The sequence below is a fragment of the Monodon monoceros genome, unplaced genomic scaffold (genome assembly GCF_005190385.1).
Source record: "Monodon monoceros isolate NGI ecotype Baffin Bay Population unplaced genomic scaffold, NGI_Narwhal_1 Super_Scaffold_14, whole genome shotgun sequence".
Lineage (NCBI taxonomy): Eukaryota > Metazoa > Chordata > Mammalia > Artiodactyla > Monodontidae > Monodon > Monodon monoceros.
The window spans coordinates 14506289-14519053 of record NW_021703770.1 but is presented as its reverse complement, the minus strand read 5'-3'; positions in this window follow the sequence as shown (position 1 = coordinate 14519053).

The following is a 12765-nucleotide window of genomic DNA, read 5'->3' as shown; positions in this document are numbered from 1 at the left end:
AGGGTCCCTTCCTCCAGCTGACCTCCCCAGGGCCAAAGCTGGGCATTCTTGGAGTTTCTGGCTCAAGGAGCCTACTTTAACCAGTGGCCCTTTGAACTAAAGGCACTTGGACAAAACCGTTGCCTGTGTTTGAATGTTCCCAGGCCTCAGACCGTTCGCTTGCTGACCCCCACACTTCCCTGGGTTCCCCTCTCTAGTATGGCCTATGCAGCACATTCCAGAAGTTTCCAGGGAGGTGGCGGGCAGGGAACTAGAAGACAAAATCATGAAAATAGAGCCCCTTTCTCCAAAGAGCAGCCAGTGCTTTCATATTAACATTTTCCAAATCTCTGTAATGTGAGAAGGGGCTGATGCAGCCCAAGTTTTACATATGGATAAACTGAGGCACTGAGAGGCAGGGGGTGGGTGTGACCAAGGTACTCCTGTGTCCCAGTGCCCAGGGGTGGTCTGCTCCCCAGAGATTCTGGAGAGACAGATTCAGGAGTAAGTATGGGGACATTCTAGATGTTTCTGGGAGGGGAGGGAAACTCCTCCTCCCTGGAAGAGCATAATACTAGAGTATCCCTGGCCTGATGAATTAGGGATGAGGCCCCAGAACCTGCCACTGTAAGTTATGTGTGGCTGGTTGAAAGGGTGGCCACCAAGGGTGGAGCAAACCAAGGCATCTAGGGGATGGAGATGGACAAGGCAGTTTGGCAGCTCAGGTTTTTGCTCTGAAGAGCCTTGGGCTGGCCTGGAGGTCCCTGGAGTCTGGGCTGGAACCCAGGGGTTTGAGTTGTCAGATCTGGGAATGGCCCTGCAGCAGTGCTTCAGGAAGCCTCGAGCAACCAATGAGGATCCCGCATTGACCTTGCAGCTCCCAGGCATAGTCAGCTACCTCCAGATCCAGGCCCCTCACCAGTCTCATCATTCTTTCCTTCTCAGAGTCACAGCACGTCCTGCTTGTTGCTGGGGTGGTAATAGATGCTAAGGTCACAGCGTTGCTGGTGTAGAAAGAACACAGGATGCTGAGGGAGCACAAAGGAGGGCCAGCCAGCCCAGCTTGGGAGGCCAGGGGACACTTCCCAGAGAAGCGACAGGTAACCCAAGACCTAAGGAACAAGGCTGTATGGCTGAGGCGAGGGATGCGACTCGGGCTGTTTCAGTCCAAGAGAAGCAGGGGCAAAAGCCCCACACATGTCTTTCGGTTTCCATGTCCTCCCCCGCCACCAAGTCGTCTCAGCAAATGTCTTCCTGTTGCCCTTCTCCGGCTCAGAAGCTTTGCCTTTGCTGCGGAGGCTGGAGGGACAATCCTTCCTCCTGGTGGCCTCTTAATCCTGATGCACATGGCATCCCGAGTCGTGCTCTGCAGAGGGCATCTCCCTGCAGCCCAGCCCTGTTTGTATTTGTCCAACACTCCTGGCAGAGGCAGAGGCAGAGGCATCTTCGCTTTTGTTTTAAACTGTGTTTCTGTCCTCACTTCACCTTTTTATTCCTTAGTTCCTGAAAATCCAACAATAACACCAAAAGCCCTTTGGCTGCTGAAGGTTGTTTTTTTTAAAAAAAAATAAATCCATTTATTTATTTATTTTTGGCTGCCTTGGGTCTTTGTTGCTGCATGTGGGCTTTCTCTAGTTGCAGCGAGCAGGGGCTACTCTTCGTTGAGGTGTGCAGGCTTCTCACGCAGTGGCTTCTCTTGTTGCGGAGCATGGGCTCTAGGCGTGTGGGCTTCAGTAGTTGCAGCACGTTGGCTTCAGCAGTGGTGGCTCCCGGGCTTCAGAGCGCAGGCTCAGCAGTTGTGGCGCGCGGGCTTAGTTGCTCCGTGGCATGTGGGATCTTCCCAGACCAGGGCACGAACCCGTGTCCCCTGCATTGGCAGGCGGATTCTTAACCACTGCACCACCAGGGAAGCCCCTCCTGAAGGTTTTTTAAACCCTGGTCCTGATGACCACCATCATGAGGTTAGAATGACCAGGGCTGTGGAGTGTCTTAAGCTTGATTTCACAGCCTGACGAGAAAGCTTTGGGAAGGTAAAGCTTGCTGGGGTGCCAAGAGCTCCACAGGTGGGCTCTGTCCCCGCGTCCGGCTCGGTCTGGGTGGAGAGGAGGTCTGCAGCCAGAACAAGCCCTCCTCCTCCACCAGCCAGTTTCCCCTCTGCAGTCGTCTTAGGGGTTTGCGAGTATTGTTTTTCCTCCTCTGAGCACCTTGTCACTTCCTCGTGATCCCAGTCGGCCGGGAAGTTAGGTTTGGTTGGCTTTGGCCAGTGGAATGCGAGCTGAAGTGTTGAGGACTGCTTCCAGCTTTTAAGCACTTGGGTGCAGATGGCCTTACCTAAAGATGGAGCCCCTTTCACCAGCCCAGGTTTCTAAGAGACTACAAAGAACAGGACATGCCTACCGCACTGACCTGCAGTGGCTAAGTGGTATGAGCAAGAAATAAACTTTTGCTGTTTAAGCCACTGAGAGTTGGGGCTGTTTCTTACTGCACCATGATCCAGCCTAGCCTGACTGAGAAAATCTCGGGACCCACTGATGTGAGGCTGGGCCGTTCCTTTGTGGGACTGGACTCTCCAGGGCCCCCAGCCTTGGGCTCTTGTCCCAAAACATTATTTCCACCAGGGGACTACGTGGCTTTTACACACCTGGCAAGGCAATGCTTGAAAGCCAAAGCAAGTCCTTATCCAAGTTTCCAATCCTCCCAAACCTAGTTTTGCCCAGCTTTAATTCTGCTCCAGGCGGGACTCACACCTGCAACTGCCTTGGCAGGCCTGTTTGCTGGGGGCCATCCTGAGACGTACAGAGTCTCTCCTACAGTGTGAAATTCAACGACAGCAGTGGAGTGCCCACCGTGTGCCAAACAGATTTCAGCAACAGGCAAAGAGACCCAGCCTCACTTCTGTCCTGGAGAATGCCAGAGTCAGCTGGGGGCGGTGCCCACGAGAACCACCACCGTGAAAAACATGAGAGAATGGGAATTCCCTGGTGGTCCAGTGGTGAGGACTCTGCGCTCTCACTGCCGAGGGCCCGGGTTCGATCCCTGGTTGGGGAACTAAGATCCCACAAGCTGCATGAGGCGCTGCCCCCCCAAAAAAGAACATAAGAGAATGAAAGAAATTGTATGATGGTCATGTTCAGGGGGGGACACGGTGGAAACACAGTCCCCAACCAGGGATCAGGGATACTATTACCCACCTGTAGGGTTATCAGCCAGGACTGGGGTGTTGATTGGAATGATCATCCCTTCCCCTCAGGCCTCCCTCTCCTAGAAATGATCTGTGGCATTCATTTGGTCCTCACCAGATCTCCCTATCTGTACTGTAAGAGGCCGAGGGCATCTTTGCAGGCCCCCCCGTGGGTGGTCCCGCACACAATGGATGCTAAGGTCAAGGAGCTTTGCTCCTGAGGGGGTCAAACATTCAGACCCCCCAGGATGACCTATACTCGCCCTCACCTTGACCCGGGCTCCCTGCCTCTCCTCTGCTGGCCCTGCTGGCCTGGCCTAGAAGTGCTAGAGCCGCATCTTCACGTGATTCATTTTCTGGACTCAGTCCAAAAAGCTGTTGGACACAGAGAAACTGTCACTCATTTTCTCAGCTTCCTCCTGAAGAGGAAAAACTGTCATCAGAGAATGTAAATATTGCAGACACACGTACGAGTATAAACGACCTTTTTCCCTGGTTGCTCACTGCATATCCACTGAGATAGACATGCTGCCTCCCAGGGGCTCCATACTTCGCTCCTCTGCAGGGTGTGGTGAGTGAGGGTGTCCACACGATGATGCGCCAGCCTGAGTGGACAGAGAGGCCCAGAGGAGGTGGCGTAGCATGAGGCTGCAGTGTGTGCACAAGGCCAAACATGAGGGGAGGGTGGAATCCAGCTCTCATAAGCATGCTTGCCAAGGCCACCTTCCTCCACTGCCTGCTCACCGCGCCAGGCAAATTCACACAGACACCTTCTAGGCCGGTGGGCTGGGCTCTGAGAACAGAGTTTCTAGACCCACCCACTGAAATGGTTGCTAATGAGGAAGCCCCAAGCTCTCTGAACCTCATTTTCCCTGTGATCCGGAAGCGCACAAGCCAGGCCTCTCCCCTGACTTTTCAGAAATGGTGAGGACCTGTCCCTTGGGGCTGCTATAACAAAATACCAAAGACTGGGTGGCTTATAAACCACAGACATTTCTCACAGTTCTGGAGGCCGGGACTCCAAGATCAGGGTGCCGGCATGGTTGGGTTCTGGGGAAGGCCTTCTTCCTGGTTTGCAGGTGGTCACCTCTCACTGTGTCATCACATGGTAGAAGGGACAACCTAGCTCTCTGGGGCCTCTCTTCTAAGAGAACAAATCCTAATAATGAGGGCTCCATGCTCATGACTTAATCACCTCTCAAAGGCCCTGCCTCCTAACGCCATCACCTTGGGGATTATGTTTCAACACGAGAATTTTGGGAGGACACAAACATGCAATCTATAGCAAAAGGTCATAAGCATAGAAGGTATCTGAGAGAAAAAGAAATGAGTAAGATGTCCTCTCAGGGGATGGGAACATCCCTTGTTTGGAAGAGAGTGTATTTATTTGCCAGGGCTGCCGTAACAAAATACCACGGACTCGGTGACTTAAACAGCAGACGTTTATATTCTCACAGTTGTGGAGGCTGAAGTCCGGGATCAAGGTGTCAGCAGGACTGGTTTCTCCTGAGGCCTCTCTCCTTGGCTCGCAGATGGCCATCCTCTTGCTGTGTGCTTATGTAGTCTTTCCTCTGTCCATATGCATCCCTAGTGTCTTTTTTTTTTTTTTTGCGGTACGCGGGCCTCTCACTGCTGTGGCCTCTCCCGTTGTGGAGCACAGGCTCCAGACGCGCAGGCTCAGCAGCCACGGCTCACGGGCCCAGCCGCTCCGTGGCATGTGGGCTCTTCCCGGACCGGGGCACAAACCCATGTCCCCTGCATTGGCAGGCGGACTCTCAACCACTGCGCCACCAGGGAAGCCCCCTAGTGTCTTTTTGTGTGTGTCCAAATTTCTTTTCCTTATAAGGACACCAGTCAAATTGGATTACGAATTTAAGGAGATGAAGTTGACAAAGTATGGACTTTTGATGGCTTATTTTATGTGTCAACTTGACTGGACCATGGGGTGCCCATGTATTTGGCCGCACATTGTTCTGGGTGTTTCTGTGTGGGTGTTTTTGGATGAGATAAACATTTAAAATGGTAGTGTAAGTAAAGCAGATTGCCCTTGCGAACGTGGGTAGGCCTCCCCAATCAGCTGAAGACCTGACAACAAAAAGGCTGACTCTCCCCCAGGTAAGAGAGAGTTCCTCCTGCCTGACTGCCTTCAAACTGGGACATAGGTTTTTCCTGCCATCAGACTCAAACTGAAACACTGGCTCTTCCTGGGGCTTGAACCTGCTGGTCTTTGGAACTAGACCACTGGCTCTCCTGGGTCTCCAACTTGCCGACTCAACCTGTAGGTCTTGGAACTTGACAGCTTCCACAACTGTGTGAGCCAGTTCCTCATAATAAATCTCTCTGTACATAAGTAGCTACAGATATAGACAGATAATATAGACACGGAGATGCAGATACACATACAGCTATAGATACACACATCCTATTGGTTCCGTTTCTCTGGAGAATCCTGACTAATACAGATTTTGGTGCCAGGACCTTAAAGGTCTTATCTCCTAATACGGTCATATTCTGAGGTACTGGGTTAGGGCTTCAACGTATGCCTTTTAGGGGAACACAATCAGGCATAAGAGGCAGGCCTCCCGTGTCGGCCCACGTGGCCAGAGGAGCCCCGGCTCTGTACACCCACCTGCAGCTGCTCGCCCTCCGCCCCCGCACACTCCCCGGCCGCACTGCAGGACAGCGGGCACCTGCGTCACCTCAGCTGGGCCTCCGGAGATGGCCCTTCTCAATACAAACTGCTCCTCTCTACCAGCAGAGCCAGCGCTTGCTTCTGGTGGCCGGCTGCTCTTCGAGAACGGCGGCCCTAAAGTGGAAAGGTCCCAGGGCCGGCTCCCCGATTTTTCCCCCCAACGCCCACAGCTGTGCTGTCCTCCCAGCGCAGCTCCTGTGAGAGGCACACCAGCACTGCTGCTCTGGGAGCCCTCCCTGTGGCCACGGTATGAAGCAGCATCCAGTTCAGAGTCCCCTGGCTGAATGATTCTGTCCCCCGTCCTTGGAGGCCAGCCCTGGCTTCCATTCCCAAAGGGCCTGAATTCATGTATTTAACCACACGCTTGCCCCCAACCCTGTCCCCCAGTATGCCAGGGGCTGGGCAGCCCGCATGGGTGGAAACAGCGGTGTCCCAGCTCCCAGAGGGCTTATGTGATGGTGCCAAGAGCCTCCCTGCCTCCAGCGTTTGCAGTTCCCTGATTGGTGGTTTGCTGGGTCTACAAGGGAATGAAGGCGGAAGGAGAGATCGAGCTGAGACCTGAAAGTGAGGAGGACTCACCTGTGCACAAGGCAGGAGGGGCAGTGGGCAAAGCCATCAAGAGTTTGGCCTTTTCCAGGTGGGAAAGCCCTTCAGGGTAACAAACTCCGCAACAGTGTGGATTTCCCAAAGCGTTGGGAGCTCTCAGTGACTTGAGTTCACCTCCACCCTCCACGTTAGTGCTCGTTATCTCCTAGACCCAGAAAACACATATTGCACCAAGCTGAAAGGTTGTTTAACACGTAGAAAGTGAAACCAGATTTATCGGCTTAAAGCACAACCCTAAACCAGCCATTCCCGGGCTCAGAGACCTTTCACAGCTCAGTATATCCCACGCCAAGTCAAGTTCCCTACCAGGCACTCAAGATCATCCATAATTTGACACCGGTTTACCCGCCCAGCCTCATTATCCACCACATCCCTTTACACCCGCTAACCTGGATGACCAGCCTTCATGTCCTCCAGGCCTTGGCTGCTCTCATCCCTCGACTGCGAAACCTCGCGGGCCTGCCTTCCATTCTCTGCCGAGGCTGCTGCTACAAACCATCCCCTCACCAGGTCCAGCTCAGATGTTACCGCCTTCGTGAAAACCCCCTTCCTCTGCACTCCTGCGCTGTCAAGTCCTCCCTCCTGATCCTTATTTGCCACTTATGTGGATGTCCTATTATGTCTACTAGAGATGGAAGCTCCTTGGAAATAGGTCTTGTCTAATATGTATAAAATGGATAACTAATAAGAACCTGCTGTATAAAAAAATAAAAATTAAAAAAAAAAAGATGAATTTCTCAAGCTTTTTCAGTCCATGATACCAAGCCAAGGCCCTTCCACAAACCTGGGCTCTATTAGATGACTTGCCAGAGACAGAATTATGAATTCCTGGTAATTACTAATGAAATCAGAAATGAAGTCCTTACCATTTGATTCAAGTCATTCCAATTCTGAAGACTAACACCAGTTATAAGAACAGATCAATGATATTCTGAAACTTTGTTTTTTTAAAAAAACAAAACCAAAAAACCTCAGTTACTAGGAGAAAACTGATCCCCTTTAGCCATGCAAAGCATGAGAAACGACCTTAAGTCCTTGGTTCTCTGTCAACCATACTGTTCTCTAGCACACCCAGCAGTCTTTGTTCACAGCAAAGCTTAGACTCTTTACTTACAATCTCTCTCTCACCTGTGGATCACACCTGAGTAGGAAAACTTTTGCACCTTTTGTTTAGGATAAAGCAATTCTGTGGTCCTTCTCCCTAGGGATTCCATTCAAAGTCTCATTTCCCTCCAGCTTCTATAGAGATTGCCTTACTGTCAGTAAAATCATTCAGCTTTTGCCCTGGGTTGATTATGTATCAAGGGCTATGTTTGATGATTCGGAAAGAAAGGAGACATTGTCACTATCCTCATGTAGCTCACTGCCTAATGAAAAGGACAGAAAAGTTAAACGTGTCACAGGTGGAATGTCACAGGTAAGCACAGGGTACTAAGGGGGCGCGTAGAAAGGGATCCAAACTGAGACTTAGAGAGACAGGAAGTATTCTGGAGAAAGGTGATGGCTAAAATAAATTCTAAAAAAAAAAAAAAGAAAATAGGTGTTGTGTCTTATCTTTGGTATCTCCTACAGCGATGCTCTATCAAGGTTTTACAAAAGAATGTCATTTAAAAAAGAAATAGCCTTCTGAGACACAATGTCTTATTCTAAAACCAAGATTGAAAGGACCCAAGTGGTCCATACCAGGATTCTTTGGTTGCAAGTAGCAGAAACTGAAACTAGCTCAAACAATCTTAAGTTATGGGTAGGTTACTTTGTATATTGGTTTCCGATGGCAGCTATAACAAATGACCACAAACATCATGGCATAAAACAACACAAATGTATCACCTTATAGTTTCTAGTTCAGAATTCCCACATTGGTTTCACTGGACTAAAATTAAGGCGTCAGCAGGGCTGTGTTCCCCCCTGGACACCCTAGGAGAGAATCTGTTTCCTTGCCTTTTCTAACTTCTACAGGCCGCCTGCACTCCTTGGCCCATGGCCTCTTCCTCCATCTTCAAAGCCAGCCGCACAGCATCTCTCTGACCCTGACCCACTCCTTCTGCCTCGTGTGATGGCTAATTTTATGTCAACTTGACTGGCTAAGGGATGCCCAGATAACTGCTAAAACATTATTCTGGGTGTGTCTTGAGAGTGTTTCTGGAGGAGATTGGCATTTGAGCTGGTGAATTAAGATCACCCTCCCCAGTGCAGGTGGGAACCATCCATTTGTCAAAGGCTTTAATGGAACAAAAAGGCAGAGGGAGGATGAATTTGCGCTCTCTGCTTGAGCTGGGACATCTACCTTCTGCCCTTGGACATCGGCACTCCTGGTTCTCGGGCTTTTGGACTCAGATCAAGACTTACACCATCAGCCCCCTGATTTTCAAGCCTTCAGACTTCAACTGAATGGTATTATTGGTTTTCCCCATTCTCCAGCTTGCAGAAGGCAGCTGGTGGGACTTCTTGGCCTCCATAACCACTTGAGCTAACTCCTATACTAAATCTCCTCTCACATGCAACTGTATCAGACCTATTGGGTCTGTTTCTCTGGCAAGTCCTAATACACTCCATCTTCCATTTGCTAAGATCTCAGTGACTACACTGGGCTCACCTGGGTAATACTCTCTATTTTAAGGTCAGTTGATAAGCAACCTTAATTCCCCTTTGCATTGTAACCTAACATATTCACAGGTTGGGACACCCTGGGGGACCAGGACATCTTTGGGAGCCATTATTTCGCCTACCACACTCCAGGTGTTTCGTGGAGGCCTCAGCCAAGACTGTAGCTGGGCCTACAGAACAGGAAGGGCCTGGAATCAGGAGGCAGCAGAGCAGAGACTGTCCCTCTGCCCCCTTCTGGGCATCTCTTTCATCCTCTTTCTGCAGACCTGCTCTGTCTATCCCCCATTCCATTTGGCAAACACAGCCACCCCCCAGTTTTGACCCAGTTTCAGACACGAGAAGACTCATTTCTACATCTCTAGGGGAGATCCTGACTGGCTCAGCTTAGGTCAGGTAAACCCTGCTTCCTCTCTCCCATCATTAGGGGCAGTGAAGACAAATATGGCTGCCAGGTTCCCAGAGATCCCAGAGATGGGGGGCAGGGTGGTCGTCAGCTCAAGGGCTGAGCAGACACAACATCAAACTTTTAAGTGACCAAGTCATTCTGTGCCGAGGAGGAGGAAAGGATAAGGAAGCAAACAAATGCCTGTCCTATTTCTCTGACCTCATTAGCAAAGTCACCTGGTGGAGACACTTCGATCACGAAGACAGGATTGGAGCAGCCCTAGGCTGTGACTCATCAGGACCATTGATTCTCGAGCTTTGGATTCTTTTGTATAATCCTCTCTGGTTTTTGTTTGCTTGTTTGTTTTCACGATTAAGACCTTGGAAAGTCGTGTATGTTACTTTTATAGATGAAATTTCAAAAGCACTAGAAAGCTGCTATTTAAAATAATCATTTTTATAAACAGCGGCCTTGGATTTGTTTCATAAAGATTTCTACCCTAGGTTTTCCTAAAATGAAGCCCATCTTTGTTGAAATGCAGTACCTCACAGACAGGTGGGGGCACCTGTGGCGCCGGCAGTGGAGCTCTGTACGGACTGGCTGCGGGCTCACTGGGCTTCAGGCCGTCTCTTCAAGTGCCTGGGGCTCCAGCAAAGCAGCACTGGGCAGAAGTCACGGCACGTCCAGGAAGCTGAGCTCCGCCATGAAGGGGCAAAGCAGAGACACAGTCCTGGAGCTTATGGCGTAGCCAGGAGGATTCATACAAAGAATATTCACTTACAATTCCATTAAGCACCTTGAGGGAGGAATAAAAAAGCAGGTGCTCTGACAACATTTAAAGGGGGGACCTGAGCAAGTCTGGACTCAGAATCATCTTGTCTGTGACCTTTGCGCTGGGATCTGTAGGAAGGGCAAGTTTATGGCAGGGTTGAGGGACCACAGGGAGGAGTGTTCCAAGTAAAGGTAACTGGATGGGCATAGGGCTTGGGTGGGAGGACACTTGCCGAGTTCAAAGACATGAGAAGAAACCAGAGTGAGCTGGGGTGAAGTGGGCCAGGGCCAGACCACACGGGGCCTCCCAGGCCTCAGGGGAAATCACTGAAGGACTCTGAGAGCAATCTTTATTTGTATAAGATCTCTTTGGCTATAGTATAAGATTGCAGGGGTGTCAGCATATGAGAGACAAAGGACTCTAAACAGCTCAAATTCTGGGCATGGCCATGCCCCCTTGGGAGAAAACACTGAAGACAGGCCTTTTGAATCAAGAGAGGCAAGAACTGCCCTTGGGTCCCACCCCACCCACTGGAGGGCAGACAGACATCTCTGTGCTTCACATTTGCTCACCTTCTGAGTGATTCATTCATCAACAAGAGGGTGGGGTTAGGAGGCAGGCTCAAGACGTCTTTACCATAATCACTGCTCAGTTAATTACCTTCACCATCTGTGCTGGAAATGATCAAGATGACTTGTGTGTGATGACACCCAGAGATGCCCAGGCTTCCTGGGTTGCCCTTTCCTGCCCTGTGTTACAGCTCCGGTATACAGGAGTACAGGGTACAGGAGGCTGGGTTCTCACGTGGGTGGACGCGCTGCTGCCAGGAGAGTGAGGTGCGGCGGGAGTGAGGGTGTGGGCAGATCCACGGAGACCACTCAGCGGTGCAGGACAGCGTTGATAGTGGGTCTGGGAGGAAAGCCAAGGGGCTGCAAGCTAGAGGTCTGGGCAAAGTTAGAAGGGGACTAGGATGAGACGGGAAACCTAGAGAAGTTACGAGGGAAAAGGGCATATCCAGGAGGCCAAGATGAACGGGAGGAAGGGCTTTCAGCTACAGAAAGAGAAATGGGCAACGTTTCTGAGCGGACTGCCTCAGCACTGTCAGACCTTTGGGGTATTAACCTTTTGTGCAAACAAAGATGCTGGCCGATTAATTCAGGGATTCGCCACAAACATTTGGCGAGATGCCAGGTGTTCTGCCCTCGGGATACAAATATGAACAAGACAGTCCTGATTTTACAAAGTTTAAAGCGTCTCATGGAAAACAAACAGGCTATGACAAGACAGCATAATAAGGGCCAATACAGGGGTCAAAGAGCAGCACGAAACCTACCACCACTTGGGGATCAAGACTTCTGGAAGCTGAAATCAGGTGGAGGCCTGTGAGCTGAATACGAATTAGCCACATGAGGGCAGTGGGTGGGGAGAGGTTCCAGGCTGAGTTGCCGGCCTGGAAGCTTAAAGGTGACAAATAGGGCACATTCAAAGGTTGGGAGCGGGGAAAGACGAGAAGCCCCTGGGAGCCAAAGGCTGTGTCGTGAAGGGCTTGGCAACCACGGTCCCTTTGGGCTCTATCCTGCAGGCCACTCACAACCAAACCATAAACTCCACAGTAACCAGTGTCTCCATGGCAACCACACAATGCCTGTCCCCTAACAGGACCCAGTAAGTGATTATTAATGACTCAATGAAGGGATGGGGGGCAGTGGGGAGCGGTAAAGGGGTTTCCATACTTTTTAATGGTTCCTAAAAATTGAAATGTCTGTTACATATACAGTCTTTTGTTTCACATTAGAGATAAATGACTAAACCTGCAATTGCTAAGTCATGTTCTCACTCATACTAAGAGAGTCTCAAACTATAAACAAAACCAGACCTTTGCCTGTTTTGGGAAGGGGCCTGGGAAAGGGAGAAACGAGCTGGTGAAGTGGATGGGAAATCCTGATGACTTCACCTTTTTGCCCAGGGCTGGAATTTTCTTCCCTCTACTGAGAAAAAAAAAAATTAAAAGCTGTGTGGGACTACTGGGCATATACCCTGAGAAAACCATAATTCAAAGAGAGTCATGTACCACAATGTTCACTGCAGCTCTATTTACAATAGCCAGGACATGGAGACAACCTAAGTGTCCATCAACAGATGAGTGGATAAAGAAGATGTGGCACATATACACAATGGAATATTACTCAGCCATAAAAAGAAACGAAATTGAGTTATTTGTAGTGAGGTGGATGGACCTAGAGACTGTCATAAAGAGTGAAGTAAGTCAGAAAGAGAAAAATAAATACCATGTGCTAACACATATATATAGTATCTTAAAAAAAAAGTTTCTGAAGAATATAGGGGCAGGACAGGAATAAAGACACAGACGTAGAGAATGGACGTGAGGACACAGGGAGGGGGAAGCGTAAGCTGGGACAAAGTGAGAGAGTGGCATGGACATACATACACTACCAAATGTAGAATAGATAGCTAGTGGGAAGCAGCCGCATAGCACAGGGAGATCAGCTCGGTGCTTTGTGACCACCTAGAGGGGTGGGATA